This window comes from Kogia breviceps, chromosome 18 (assembly GCF_026419965.1).
Source record: "Kogia breviceps isolate mKogBre1 chromosome 18, mKogBre1 haplotype 1, whole genome shotgun sequence".
Taxonomy (NCBI): domain Eukaryota; kingdom Metazoa; phylum Chordata; class Mammalia; order Artiodactyla; family Physeteridae; genus Kogia; species Kogia breviceps.
In genome coordinates, this window is record NC_081327.1 from 55337988 (window position 1) to 55350952 (window position 12965).

The window sequence follows — 12965 nt, forward strand, 5'->3', positions numbered from 1 at the left end:
CCTTAAAAAAAAAAAAAAAAATCTCTTTACTGTCGCGTTAGTGGAAATTCAGGAGGAAACAGAATGAATGCTCGATGCACCCACCACCCTTAAGCTGGAGGTCTGCTGAGCACTTAGGGATGGTCTGCGTGTGTGAGAGTGACGGTGAACGCGACCCTCGGGGCTCACCGCTGGGGCCCCCAGGAGCACCGAGAACGAGTGAAACAGCGGGCAACGTCATTAGAGGGTTCGAGAGGGCTCTGGGCGGTGGTGGAGTGGGTGTTTCAGCTGGGGGTGGGAAAAATTCGAGGCCGGTGGTGGGAGACGTCCCCGAGGAGGTAGCCCGCGAGCTGAGACTTGATGACTCTCGCCCATCCTTGAGCAGAGGCAGGGATGAGGGGGCGCGGGTGGAGACAGTCACGCTCGAAGGACTGCGGACGAAGGCCCTGAGGACGGAGCTCACTCGGTTCGAGGACCTGAAAGACGACCCATGGGGCTGAGACCCTGGGAGGGCGGAGAGGAAGGGTGTGGAGCGCATGAGGGCCCAGGAGAGAGGGCAGGCGGGGCTCTCTTGGGGGCTGTGCTCATGGGGCCGCAGGCTGCCCCCCCCAGCGTGTCTGGGGAGACGGTTGTGGTTCCTTGTGTAACACGAAGGTGGGGCGGCACTTTGAGAAACACCAAGAAGGCTGACAGGACAGCCACCGGCTTAGCTCCTCGGCGGCCGGAGGAGTCCCTGTCCTCCCCAGGGGTGGGGAGTGCCTGACCAGCCCAGGCTTGGGCTCTCCCGGGGACCAGTGCAAGGCCCTGCTGGGCTGCTGCTCTCACCCGACGCGTCGAGAGCTCCTTGCCGTTTCAAGTGTGTTTCATCCTTTGCTGCTCTTCTTATTTTTGCCCGTCAGTCAGTGCTCACCTTGTTACCAGCTTGTTACCAGCTTTCTACCCTGTAGAACTTAAAAATCATTATGTACAAAGGGGCAAGTAACAGCAGACGTGTCAAACCCAATCCTAGATGCCAGAAGGCAATGGAACAGTAGTTTCAACTAGAAAGATAAAGTCAGCTAAACTATTAACCAAGAGCAAGGGAAAAAATAAAGATATTCACAGGCGAACACAAAGAATATTTATTACCAACAGGCCTTTGCTGAGAGAAGCACTGAAGGACATAATCCAGGAAGGAGAAAACTGAACTCAGATGGAGTGAGCTATCAGAAAGAAGGGGGAGCGAAGGGATTGGAAACCGTGAGGGCAAATCCACCCAAACACTGGTTGCCCACAACAATAAAAATGATGACCTATTTGGGGGGGGGGATGGTTAAAAGCAAGGGGGAGGGAATTCTGGGGAGGTGAAGGCTATGGTGGCATACTTTTTGAATTTCTGTGAAACCCCAGATAGAAGTGGTAACTAGAGAGCAAAACCAAAAACCCTGTTGATAATACCAAAAAATGAGGTGAGGAGATATTACGATGAACCGACCCCCGTCATCCCCCAAAGTACAAATGGGTGGGGGCAGATCAAGCACGGCCACAAGCCCTGCACGGTATCCGCTTTGGTGCCAGGGGAAGCAGGGACAACTGATGGACCCGAGAGCTGGGACCCCGGGGTAGCCAAGGATTTTACCAGGGAGGAGGTGTGGTGCTACCATCTGCCCAGTCCAACAGCAGGCGAATGCTGGGGGCCCTCAGTAAGGTCCGGGGGGCAGGAGTACTCCCAGTCCTGACGCTGAACCTGCTGGGCTGACCTCTGGGACGGACCCACACAGCAGAGGAATTGCTGACTGATCAGATTGACCAGGACCGGGCTGGCGGGGGTGAAGGAGAGGTGGGCTCCGGGTGTGTGTGGAGGAACTGAAGACAGTCCCCAGATCTCAGAGGCCAGTTACCGTATTTTTCAACCCCGAATGAAAACACCTTGTGAAATTAGAGACGTTACCCTGAACCACACGTCCTTCTAGAAGTTCAGGAAAGCGAACTTCAGCTTCGACAATGGATTAACGTCCATCCAGCATATTTAAATCTCTGGGTCCTGAGACACACAAGGAAACAGGGTAGCTTGTGCAACGCTCAGGGACAGAAGCAGCCAACAGGAATGGGGGTTCTTGGCCGGCCCTCCCCCCAGCACGTCGGTGTGTGTTCAGTGGGTCCGTGAACTAAGCCGCCGTGGTGGCAGGGATGGAGGCCGTGCAGGCCCCATAACCTAGACTTCCTGGCAGCTTTCTACCCTGTAGAACTTAAAAATCACTATGTACAAAGGGACAAGTAACAGCAGACGTGTCAAACGCAAAGGCTGCCCTGCGGGCCACGGATGTCGCGTACATAACCCGCCAGTGGCGGAGACCATTGAGCAGCCCCAGCCCAGCACCGGCAGACTTGCTTCGTGCATCGGCGCCCACTGGCCCCGCAACCCCTCACCTAGAGGCAGCGGACTTCTGAACGCTCAGTCGTGGGCACTTGGGCGATAACGCTCTCAGGGAATGGGATTCTGTCTTACAGGATGCAGCATGTGCCTTCTTTTATATTAATTTTGTATCATGGGAGAATATATATATAGCATGGAATTTACCGTTTTAACCATTTCTAAGTGTGTAAGTCAATGGCATTAGTTACCTTTGCATTGTTGCACAGCCATCATCGCTCTGCATCTCCAGAACTTTCCAGCATCCCAAACTGAAATTTCTGTACCCGTTAAACCGTAGCTCCCCATTCTCCCCTCCCCCAGCCCCTGGTACCTGCTCTTCTACTCTCTGTCTGTGTGAATTTGCCGACCCTATGAACCTCATGTAGCTGGAATCATACTGTGTGTGTGACTTATCTCCCTCAACGTGAGGACCTCAAGGTTTGTTCATGTTGTAGCATATGTCGGAATTTCCTCCTTTCTTTTTTAAGGTCGAATAATTTTCCATTGTATGTATGCACCTCATTTTCTTTATCCCTTTGTCCCGTGAGGGCTATTTGGGTTGTTGCCTTCGGCTGTTGTGAGTAATGCTGATGCGAACATGGGCGTACCCAATTTGTTTGAGTCTCAGCTCTCGATTCTTCGGGAACGTACCTAGAAGTGGGAAAGAGGCAGGAAGTAGGTAGCAGTGCTCTAACTGTCTGCATGTCTTGAGACCCAAGGGCATCTTCCATCCTCGTCAAGGAGAAGGCTAATTTTCTTTCCTTTCATACAGAACGATGCTTTTAATCAGGGACCAATGTGTGCTTCTCTCTTTCTCTGAGACTGAATACATGGGCCAGGGATCCGAGGTGGAAAGGGGAGTGTCTCCTTTCACAATTACGCCTCATAACACATTGACTGTGTCTTTGTTTCCCATTTGTGAGCGCTCTCTGTTGGTTTGGGGGTCTGATTCCTTAGGGAGTGAGTGCTTCCACCGGGAGACGCCACAGTGGGCTCCTTATGGCACTGAGCAACAGAAAGAGAAGGGGGTGACTCACTCTGTGGGACGTGGGATCCTGAGTATAAATGGGAAATGGGGTTTGAGTTACATAATGGGGCTGAGGAAAGCTATGGCTAGAACCCAGGGGACTCTCCTGGGTGCCTCTTACTTAGTTAGATCTTCCAAGTCCAACAGTCAGAGTCAACGTAAAACAGTAGTTCACAGTAACAACGAAGAGACAGGACCACCAAGGATTCAGAGCCTATTCATGACCTACGTGAATGAAGTTCACTCCAATAGGTGAAGAACCTCAACGAGCCGAGCCCTGGAGGGGGGCAAAGGAAACAGAACGGGTAGCAGACGAAGGAAGTTAAGAATGTTGATTATGGCTTCACGACTGTTTCAGAAATCAGGACGGCAGCCTGTTTTCTTCCTTGCTTGTTATGTGTGCCCGTGTGCGTATTGACTAGTTTTTCTTTTCTGCCTTTCTTCTCCGTATTGTTTTCTACACGTTTGTTGGAGGTTAATTTTACGTTTTAGTCCCTAGGTAACAATATTCAGATGAGACTGTGACTGAAATGAAGGAGCAAGTCACACAGCCCGGGGATACCTACAGTGGCTCTTGGGACTCATTCTGGGTGGAGGGTAAGAACGTCTTCCTTTGTATGAAGGCCATTTGCATCTTGTTTGGTGGGGACGTAGAGTCGTCCGACGTTGTATGGAGGTTCTTAGACGCGCGTGGTCACAGAGTAGCCTAAGAGATGGACTGTGCCAGGTAAGTTATTGTCTTGGCTTCACACCTACCCTTCCATACTGGCTGATGGATGCTGGGGCCAGGATGCTGCATACTGCGTTTGGGCTTGGCCAGCTGCCATGGCCTCTGCTGCTGGGGGCCCTCAGGGAGCCGGAAGGTGGAGGAGAGAGGAGCTCTTCCTGTCTGTCTGCTTCCTGTCTTCTTGCTGTCTTCCCCTGTTCCCTCTCTGCTCCCTGTTTGCTTCCTGTCTGCCCCTGCTTCCTGTCTGCTTCCTGCTTGTTTCCTGTCTGCTTCCTGTGTGCTTCCTGTCTGTCTTCTTGCTGTCTTCCCCTGCTTCCTGTCTGCTTCCTGCTTGTGTCCTGTCTGCCCCTGCTTTTTGCCTGCTTCCTGTCTGCTCGCTGTCCACCTTTTTTCACTTCCTGTGAGTGTCAGCCAGCCTCCTGCTTTACACCTGCAGTGGCAGTTACTGCCGTAGCAGCAGCTGAGCCCAGCTTTCAGTGGTTCCCACGCACGCAGGATCACCCTAAGCGTATTTCCTCGAGAAGCCCTGGCACAGGCGTGCAGCAGCGTGCAGCAGCGTGCAGCAAGGCCCGGCATGTTGAGGGGTCTCTGCGTGGCCTCCCGTGTGACTCACAGGCCGTCACTTGGGCCCGTGAGAAGCCCGAGGTGTCCCAGTGTGCTCTCTAAAAGGGAGTGTCACCATGGGAGACCGGGCTCATTTTTTTGTGAAAAGAAGTTGAATAAGTTGAACTCTTATTATTTTTTTAAGTCTTAGGGATCCTTTTTTTAAAAAAAATTATTTATTTATTTATTTATTTATTTACTTTGGGCCGCGTTGGGTCGTCATTGCTGTGTGTGCGCTTTCCCTGCTTGCGGCGAGTGCGGGCTACCCTTGGTTGCTGCGCGCGGGCTTTCTCTAGTTGCGGCGAGCGGGGGCTACTCTTTGTTACGGTGCATGGGCTTCTCATTGCAGTGGCTTCTCTTGTTGTAGAGCACGGGCTCTAGGTGCGTGGGCTTCAGTAGTTGTGACTCGTGGGCTTACTTGCTCCGCAGCATGTGGGATCTTCCCCGACCAGGTATCGAACCTGTGTCCCCTGAATTGGCAAGCGGTTTCTTAACCACTGCATCACCAGGGAAGTCCTGAACACTTACTTTTAATTTATCCTTGGTATTGGTGTTTGAAGGGGAAAATCTGTTATTTAGGAGGAAGTAGATAGCTCTGTCTTCTGACCGTGACTCTTAGTAACTCTGGAGTTCTTGTAAGTCTTCTGTGTGCTTTGAAAGGCTTCAGAAGTTGATGCCAATATTACCTTATCGTGTCAAATTTCACGTCAGAACTTTAGTTTTTCCCTGAGTGTGATGAGTGACCAGTCCTATTCCCGCAGCTTTCGGATGTGTTAGGTACTGACTTGACCCACATTCTCTCCAAGTGCTTGGCAGTTTCTTCAATATTCAGAATGAAGTTACATTTTAAAATTGTTTTTTGATTCTTCCTTTAACTCTACATTCTTTACCCCCACCCCAGCTTGATTGCTAGATAATTGATGTACATCACTTTGTAAGTTACTTGCACATGTGGTAAAATGATTACCACAATAGGTCTAGATAACACTCATCCTCTCATATAGATACAATGAAAAGAAAGAAGAAAAAAGGAGAACAGTTCCTACTGTGATGAGAACTCTTGGTATTTCCTGGTATTTCCTATTTCCTCAGTATTTCGTGGAGCATTGTTAGCTAGTGTCATCACGTTGTATGTACATCACGTCCCTGGAACTTACTCATCTCACAACTGGAAGTTCGCACCTTTGGACCACCTTCCTCCGGTTCCCCCTCCCCACACCCCCCACCACTGCTGGTAACCACAAGTCTCATCTCTTTCTATGAGTTTGGATTTTTTTGTTTGTTTTTTGTTTCCTTTTGTTTTTAGATTCCACATGTAAGTGAGAACATACAGTGTCTTTCTCTGTCCAACTTATTTCACTTAGCATAATGCCTTCAGGGTCCAGTCATGTTGCAGATGGTGGGATGTCTTCATTTTATATGGCTGAGTAGTATTCCATTGTGTACATATATGTACCACAACTTTTTTTTTTTTTTTTTTTTTTTGTGGTACGCGGGCCTCTCACTGCCGTGGCCTCTCCCGTCGCGGAGCACAGGCTCCGGACGCGCAGGCTCAGCGGCCACGGCTCACGGGCCCAGCCGCTCCGCGGCACGTGGGATCTTCCCGGACCGGGGCACGAACCCGCGTCCCCTGCATCGGCAGGCGGACTCGCAACCACTGCGCCACCAGGGAAGCCCAACCACAACTTCTATGTCTGTCCATCCATTGATGCACGCTTAGGTTATTTTCATATCTTGGCTGTTGTAAATAATGCTGCTGTGAACATGGGGTGCAGATATCTTTTTCAGTTAGAGTTTTCATTTCTTTTGGACATGTTCCCAGAAGTGGAATTCCTGGATCATATGGCAGTTCTATTTCTGATTTTTTCAGGATCCTCCATACTGCTTGCCATAGTGGCTTCACCAGTCGACATTCCCACCAACAATGCACAAGGGTTCCCTGTTTTCCACCTCCTCGCTGGCATTTGTTATCTCTTGACTTTAATGATGGCCGTTCTAACAGGGGCGAGGTTGTATTTCACTGTGGTTTTAATTTGTATTTCCCTAACGACTAGTAACGTTGAGCATCTTTTCATGTACCTGCTGGCATCTTGTGTATCTTCTTTGGGAAGATGTCTATTCAGGTCCTTTGCTCATTTGGAGTTTGGCTAACTTGTGCTCATGTCCTTTATCACCCCTGAGCAGAAGGTCCCACCCCAGAGTAGGTAGGGGCTCACATGCCTTCTAAAGGGTTGTCTTCAGCTTGCAAGCATCTCAAATGCACAATTGGACCTGCGTCTTGGAGAGTTAGACTTGCTAGTTCATTGGGCCGCATTCTCAATTCTGCACAGCAGAGGGAGAGCTGAGGCCTCAGCCGTCCCGTTTGTAGGGTGGGACATCCAGAAAAAAGTACCAACACAGTGAGCGGGGCTTTCTCCTGAGCTTTCTCTAGGGTTGGGGCGCAGAAGCTGAGGTACGGGTGGCACATTTGTTCACACACCCTCCCCGGCACGTGTCTCCTTCACCCACAGGCTGGGCACTTGCAGGGCAGCTCTGGACAAACCCATCAAAACCAGGCAGTCGCAGTGATGTCCTCTCCTCCAACTGCCCTTTCTCTGTCCTCCTAAAGAATCCTCTGGCCCATGGGGAGATCCCGCTGCAGACTGCGGCTCTGCAGGCTGGAAACTTCATTTCACTACCAGGGAGATGCTTTGGTTTGACTTGGTACAGACCCTGAAAGCAAAACGTAGTTTACAAGGATGTGATGTAGGCTTACAAGGCGTGAGAGCCAGTTGCTTCTGGCAGTGCTGCTCCCTAGGTTAAATTACATAAGGGCTTTATCTGTGAAGTAGGCTGGCGAGGGGTTAAGTGGACCATCACCAGCTCAGACTGCCTGGGTCCCAGCTCTGGCGTATTGCCCTGCGTGCTTTATTTCCTCGTTATAGACGTGAGGTTCTTCTCCCATTTTACAGATTACGGGATGGGGCACAGAGAGGTTAAGTGACTTGTTTAAAGGCACACAGCCAGTAAAGTCAGAGCTTGGATTTGAATTCCAGTTGGGCTGCACCAGAGACCACTCAGTGCCTGATGTGTTGCTCTTTTCGCTTGAGCATCTGTACAACTTCTGTCACATAATAGGTGCTCAGTAAATGTTTATTAAATAAACAAACATGTCCAAACCCTAGGAAAGGGTCAGCCTCTAAGGGTCTTTTCAAGCCATTTCCTCATCTTTTGCCCTGTAACCGCTATTTCTCCCCAACTCCCCAACCAAACCGAAGTCAACAAGAAAACCAGCTAAACTCAGATGTCCACTGCTCTCCAGCTGACCAGTGACCGCCCAAGCCTTCCCTTCCTAGACCTGCCCTGTGGGCAGCACCTGGTCTTGGGATGGATGTTCCTTGGGATCTCATTCCTTACATAAAACTTAGCAGTGCTACTGCCAGACTCAGCCCGGCGCAACAGCAGGGCTGTACTGTGGATAAGCGCGGAAGGCGGGATTGTCGTCCCTGGAGATTACAGACCCTTCGACAGTCTGGTGGACACTCCCACTCCCGCTCTGAAAAATGCACAGGGAGGCTCCAGTTAGTGCTAGTCTGAGGCAGGTCTGAGGTTGAGGGTGACAAACCTATCTTAGTTTTCCCCGGATCGTCCGTCCCCGTTTCCGCGCTAAAGCCCTGAATCCCTGGTGTTGTCATTTACCCGATTAATCCCACCAATTGCTGTGGCAGAAAATAGCTCTAACTGTGGAATGTATGTGTTTTATTGGAAAAAGCTGAAAACAGGACATTTGGGGCGTCCTGACAAAGTCCTTGCAAAGGCAGGGTATAATCCCCAAGCACAGGACAGGTCCGTGCAGGCAGCCCACACATCCCGGAGCCCCCTGGTCCCAGGACGGCTGAAAGTGCCCACTGATCACCGGACTGAGGAGTGAGGGTCGCTGCTGACGTCCCTCCCAAGGATGCTGAAATCTTTTTAAAGTGCCACGTGGCATGTGGGATCTTAGTTCCCCCGCCAGGGATCGAACCTGCGCCCCCTGCGTTGGAAACGTCAGTCTGAACCCCTGGACCGCCAGGGAAGTCCCTGGATGCTGAAATCTTTTCAGGAAATTCACGGGGTGCACGTCTTCCTGCCAGTGGTTCTCAGCTCAGGCTGTGCGTTAGGGTCACCCGGGCGACTGTGTAAAGGCACTGCGGCGTGGGCCGTATCCTAGGTGCGTCTGCAGGGTCTAAAATCTGCCCCAGGTGATTCAAGTGCAGTTTCAAACCACTGCCTTCATTCCCAAGTTGCCTGCAAAACCAGTTGAAAACAGAGACCTCTCTGCCTAAGCCAGGGCTGCTGGGCCATGATCTGCGGGGCGGCGAAGCTGGGGTCAACCAGCCCGTGGGTGCTCTTGAGGCCAGGCTGGGGGAGGGAGGCTCCACCTCACGCAGAGGAGCCTGTTAGCAAAGGGGGGCCCGGGTGCTGAGACAGGCTGTCGGGGGAAATGGGAGGTTCCCGCAGGGACGTAGGAACCACGTCCCCCAGCAGGCCTTTGAATCTGACACCCTCACAAAGCTGGCTGTCATGTCCCAAATGAACACGAGGTGGCATCCAGCCTCCGTGCTTGTCCCGGAGTCCCCAGAGGCAGGCTCTGCACTAAAAAAAAAATTTTTTTTTTCCCCTTGTCAAGCTTGTCTACTGAATTGTTGGCAGGGCAGGTTGTGCAATCTGGGCTGTGGGGCAGTGATCTGAATTGTCCTGCCGCGTACATGACGTGCCTTCAGAAGTCCTGCATCTGACGGTGAAAATCCACGGAAATTTTGTGTTTTACTCCTCGACACCGCTGTGTTTGTTTTAATATAGAAATAGTGATTGCCACAAACTCCAAGTAAAATTGCCCCCCAAGGAAGATGCACTGGCTTTTGCAGGCTTCTCGAAGCTGTCTCCTGACACGCGCAGGGGAGGGACCGAGATTGACTGTCCTCCCCTTAGTTCATTTTCACGTCAGTGCTAATGTCCTGTCGCGGAAAGGACAGGACCCCGCCCCCCATCCTCAGGGATCAGGTGACGAGTGTTTTCATTTGCTCCGCAAATCCCAGTGTGTCATTATCAAATCGCCCTTGAGCAGTTGTCCACCTCCACACTTTGGAGAATGGATGTTACGTAACAGAACTGAAAACCATCTGAGAGATGGTGTAGGAGACTCGGTTCAGAAATGGGGAAATAGAAACTCAGGGCGGCGAGGCAGTGGGGCGGTGCGAGCGAGGAACCGGGCTCTGATCAGGTTCTGGTCGGCCCAGCAGCCCTGGGGAGTGTCCTGCCCTCTTCCTGCCTGTTTCCTGGTCGGAAATGCTGTTGCTGGAGAGTTGCGAGGGTTCCTGAACAAGTCCTAAGACTCCGGCCACCCCGAGGAGCAGCTCCCGAAATGCCACGAGTCCCAGAACCCATGTGTCATCCAGAGGCCGTGCAGTGGTGATACGGCCCGCCGTGATGGGAACACCAGGTTTTAAGGGGAAAAAAACGTTTCCAGAGACCTTGTCAGAGGCTTTGGCTCTCAGCACAGAGCGGCCGAGCCCAGGCTCAGCCTGCTGGTAGCCCCGTCTGCAGGGCGGGGCAGTGCCCGGCCGCCCTTCCTGCTTGGCCCAGCGCCGCCGGGAGAGACGCGTTTTCCCAGACGCTTAACGGTTTGGGTTCGTGCTTCTGGCCCTGGGCTCCGTGGACTTCCGGTGTGTGTGTGTGTGTGTGTGTGTGTGTGTGTGTGCGCGCGCGCGCGCGTGTCTCCAAAGCCACGGGATTGAACGGGGAATGTTTTCTTGGGGCATCGTTTTCACTTGAAGTTTTGGAAAAAGTTTCTTGTTGTTTACAAGTAGAAGAAACGTAGATATACCACAGAGTAGAAAGAGCCTCAAGTCCGTTTTAAAGGTAAAATGCACCACTTTAAGGAGATGTGCATGGAGGCCAGCTTGAGCCACCCTTGGAGGGGTTCTCTGCCTAAAGCGACTTGGAGAATAAGTCCATCAACAACACCCATTTCTTTTTTGTTTGTTTGTTTGTTTTGTTTTGTTTTGCGGTACGCGGGCCTCTCACTGTTGTGGCTTCTCCCGTTGCGGAGCACAGTCCCCGGACGCGCAGGCGCAGCGGCCACGGCTCACGGGCCCAGCCGCTCCGTGGCACGTGGGATCCTCCCGGACCGGGGCACGAACCCGTGTCCCCTGCATCGGCAGGTGGACTCTCAACCACTGCGCCACCAGGGAAGCCCAACAACACCCATTTCTTGAGTACCTACTACGTGCAAGGCATGGTGCTAGACATGGAGGGGCGGGACGTAGGAACTACAGCTTCTTCTCCGGAGGATCTTGTGGCTTAGGGAGGAGTCTTGGCTTCTTCGTCCTCCTGCTTATCACCGCCAGCTCCAGCGTGAGGACCACCGCCGTCCTCATCATCGCTATTATCACCATCACCGTCTCCTTCACCTTCATAAGCTCCAAAACACCTGTGTCCGCGTTGTTCCCTGCTGTAACCCTAGCTTCTGGGAGATTGCCTGGCACGTACTTAGGTACTCAATAAATAATCACTCCAACGTCTATGTTGTGTATTATCTGGTAGAGTCAGGAGCTAAACCCTGGTCTGTCCCACCACAGTGCCTGGGCATTCCACCTTGAACCGCGATGGCCCGAGGCTCCTGGCACAGCTGTCAGGCGGGACTGAAGCTCAGAGGCTGGCTTGGTTAGGGATGGCTTTGGTTTCGTTTCTCTGTTGGGTACTGAGGCAAGCAGTGTCCACATACCACGGAGCACGAGCTGGAGGTGACCACGTGTGTCCCGAAGGTGTGACCAGCAGGGGGTTTAGGCAGCATTTCCATGTCTGGGGCTTCTTGGCCAGTGGCCATGTTGGCCTCTGGTGCTTCCCAGGCATTTCTGTACATGCTGTAGCTGTGCCAGGCTGGAGAGGGACTCATGGGGTTTTCCCTTTGATCAGGAACCTGCTGGGGTCACCTGCAAAGCAAGTCACAAGGCTGCCCCAGAGGACTTTCCCAGCCATTAGGGCCACCACTTCCTCAGACCTCCCAGATGTCCCCTGGAAAACACCAGCTTGGGGTCCTCATGCGTGGCAGAACCACTGTTCTGGGGCTGCAGGGGAGATGGGCTGGAGAGACGGGGAACCCACGTCCTGAAGGAGCATCCTGGTCCTCTGCTGGAGGGATTTTTTTTTTTTTTTTTTTTTTTGTGGTAGGCTGGCCTCTCACTGCTGCGGCCTCTCCCGTTGCGGAGCACAGGCTCCGGACGCGCAGGCTCAGCGGCCACGGCTCACGGGCCCAGCCGCTCCGCGGCACGTGGGATCCTCTCGGACCGGGGCACGAACCCGCGTCCCCTGCATCGGCAGGCGGGCTCTCAACCACTGCGCCACGAGGGAAGCCCTCTGCCGGAGGGATTTGTTCATGAATGCGCACGTGACCCACCCTGGACCCACTGGATGCCAGGACTTCTGCTGCATCTGAAACGGTGAGGGTGTGAGTCTGGACCCCCTGGGGGACCTGGTTATAGTGAGTCTACCTGACAATGATGAAGCCAAAGGAGGAAAGGGGAGCCAGAGATGGAGAGAGACTGGGGCTTTCTGGATTCAGCTTTACATAAGCCAAGCGTCTCCTGGACCTTTTGCTTGCACGAGCCAATAAACCCCTTTTTTCTCCTTTATCTACTCCTGCCACTTTAAGTTGGGTTTTTTTTTTTTTTTGGTCATTCATAACAGAAAGGGCCCAAAAGGCAGGTTCAAAGACTTTTGGACTCACAACCCTCTTTGAGAATCCAGCAAAAGCTAAGAATCCTCTCGCCAGAAATACGTACAAGCGTGCATGTGGTTGAGCACACAGGCTCAGTGGATCTCTTTCATGGCTCTTCTAGGTACCAAGAATCTCAGGCTGAAATTCATTTGAAAAAAATGCTAAAAAGTTCTTGGAAGCCCACCCTGGGCATCTGAGATCAGAGGAGACGTTTTAACTGTGGATATGGTTTCCACCCACTCCTGAATCATAGATGAATGGCTGAGGTTCAGAGAGGTGAGCTTAGAGGTATAAACACGTGCCCGCTCCCCTATGCACGCACACCTGTCTTTATTGTGCTTTGCTTTACTGGGCTTCGTAGATGGTGCATTTTTTTTTTACAAATTGAAGGTTTGTGGCACGCTGATGTTGAGCAGGTCTATTGGTGCCATTTTCCAACAGCATTTGCTCACTTTATGTCCATGTGTCACATTTTGATAATTCTCGCAATATTTCA

The 12965-nt window shown here is 52.1% G+C and overlaps 1 non-coding gene across 1 annotated transcript; it reads right to left on the reverse strand.

The window, feature by feature from the left end:
- Positions 1-3027: 3027 nt before the first annotated feature.
- LOC131745657 (U6atac minor spliceosomal RNA) lies at positions 3028-3149 on the reverse strand. The gene has a single exon (XR_009332391.1). It is a non-coding gene; the product is annotated as a U6atac minor spliceosomal RNA (small nuclear RNA).
- Positions 3150-12965: the final 9816 nt, after the last annotated feature.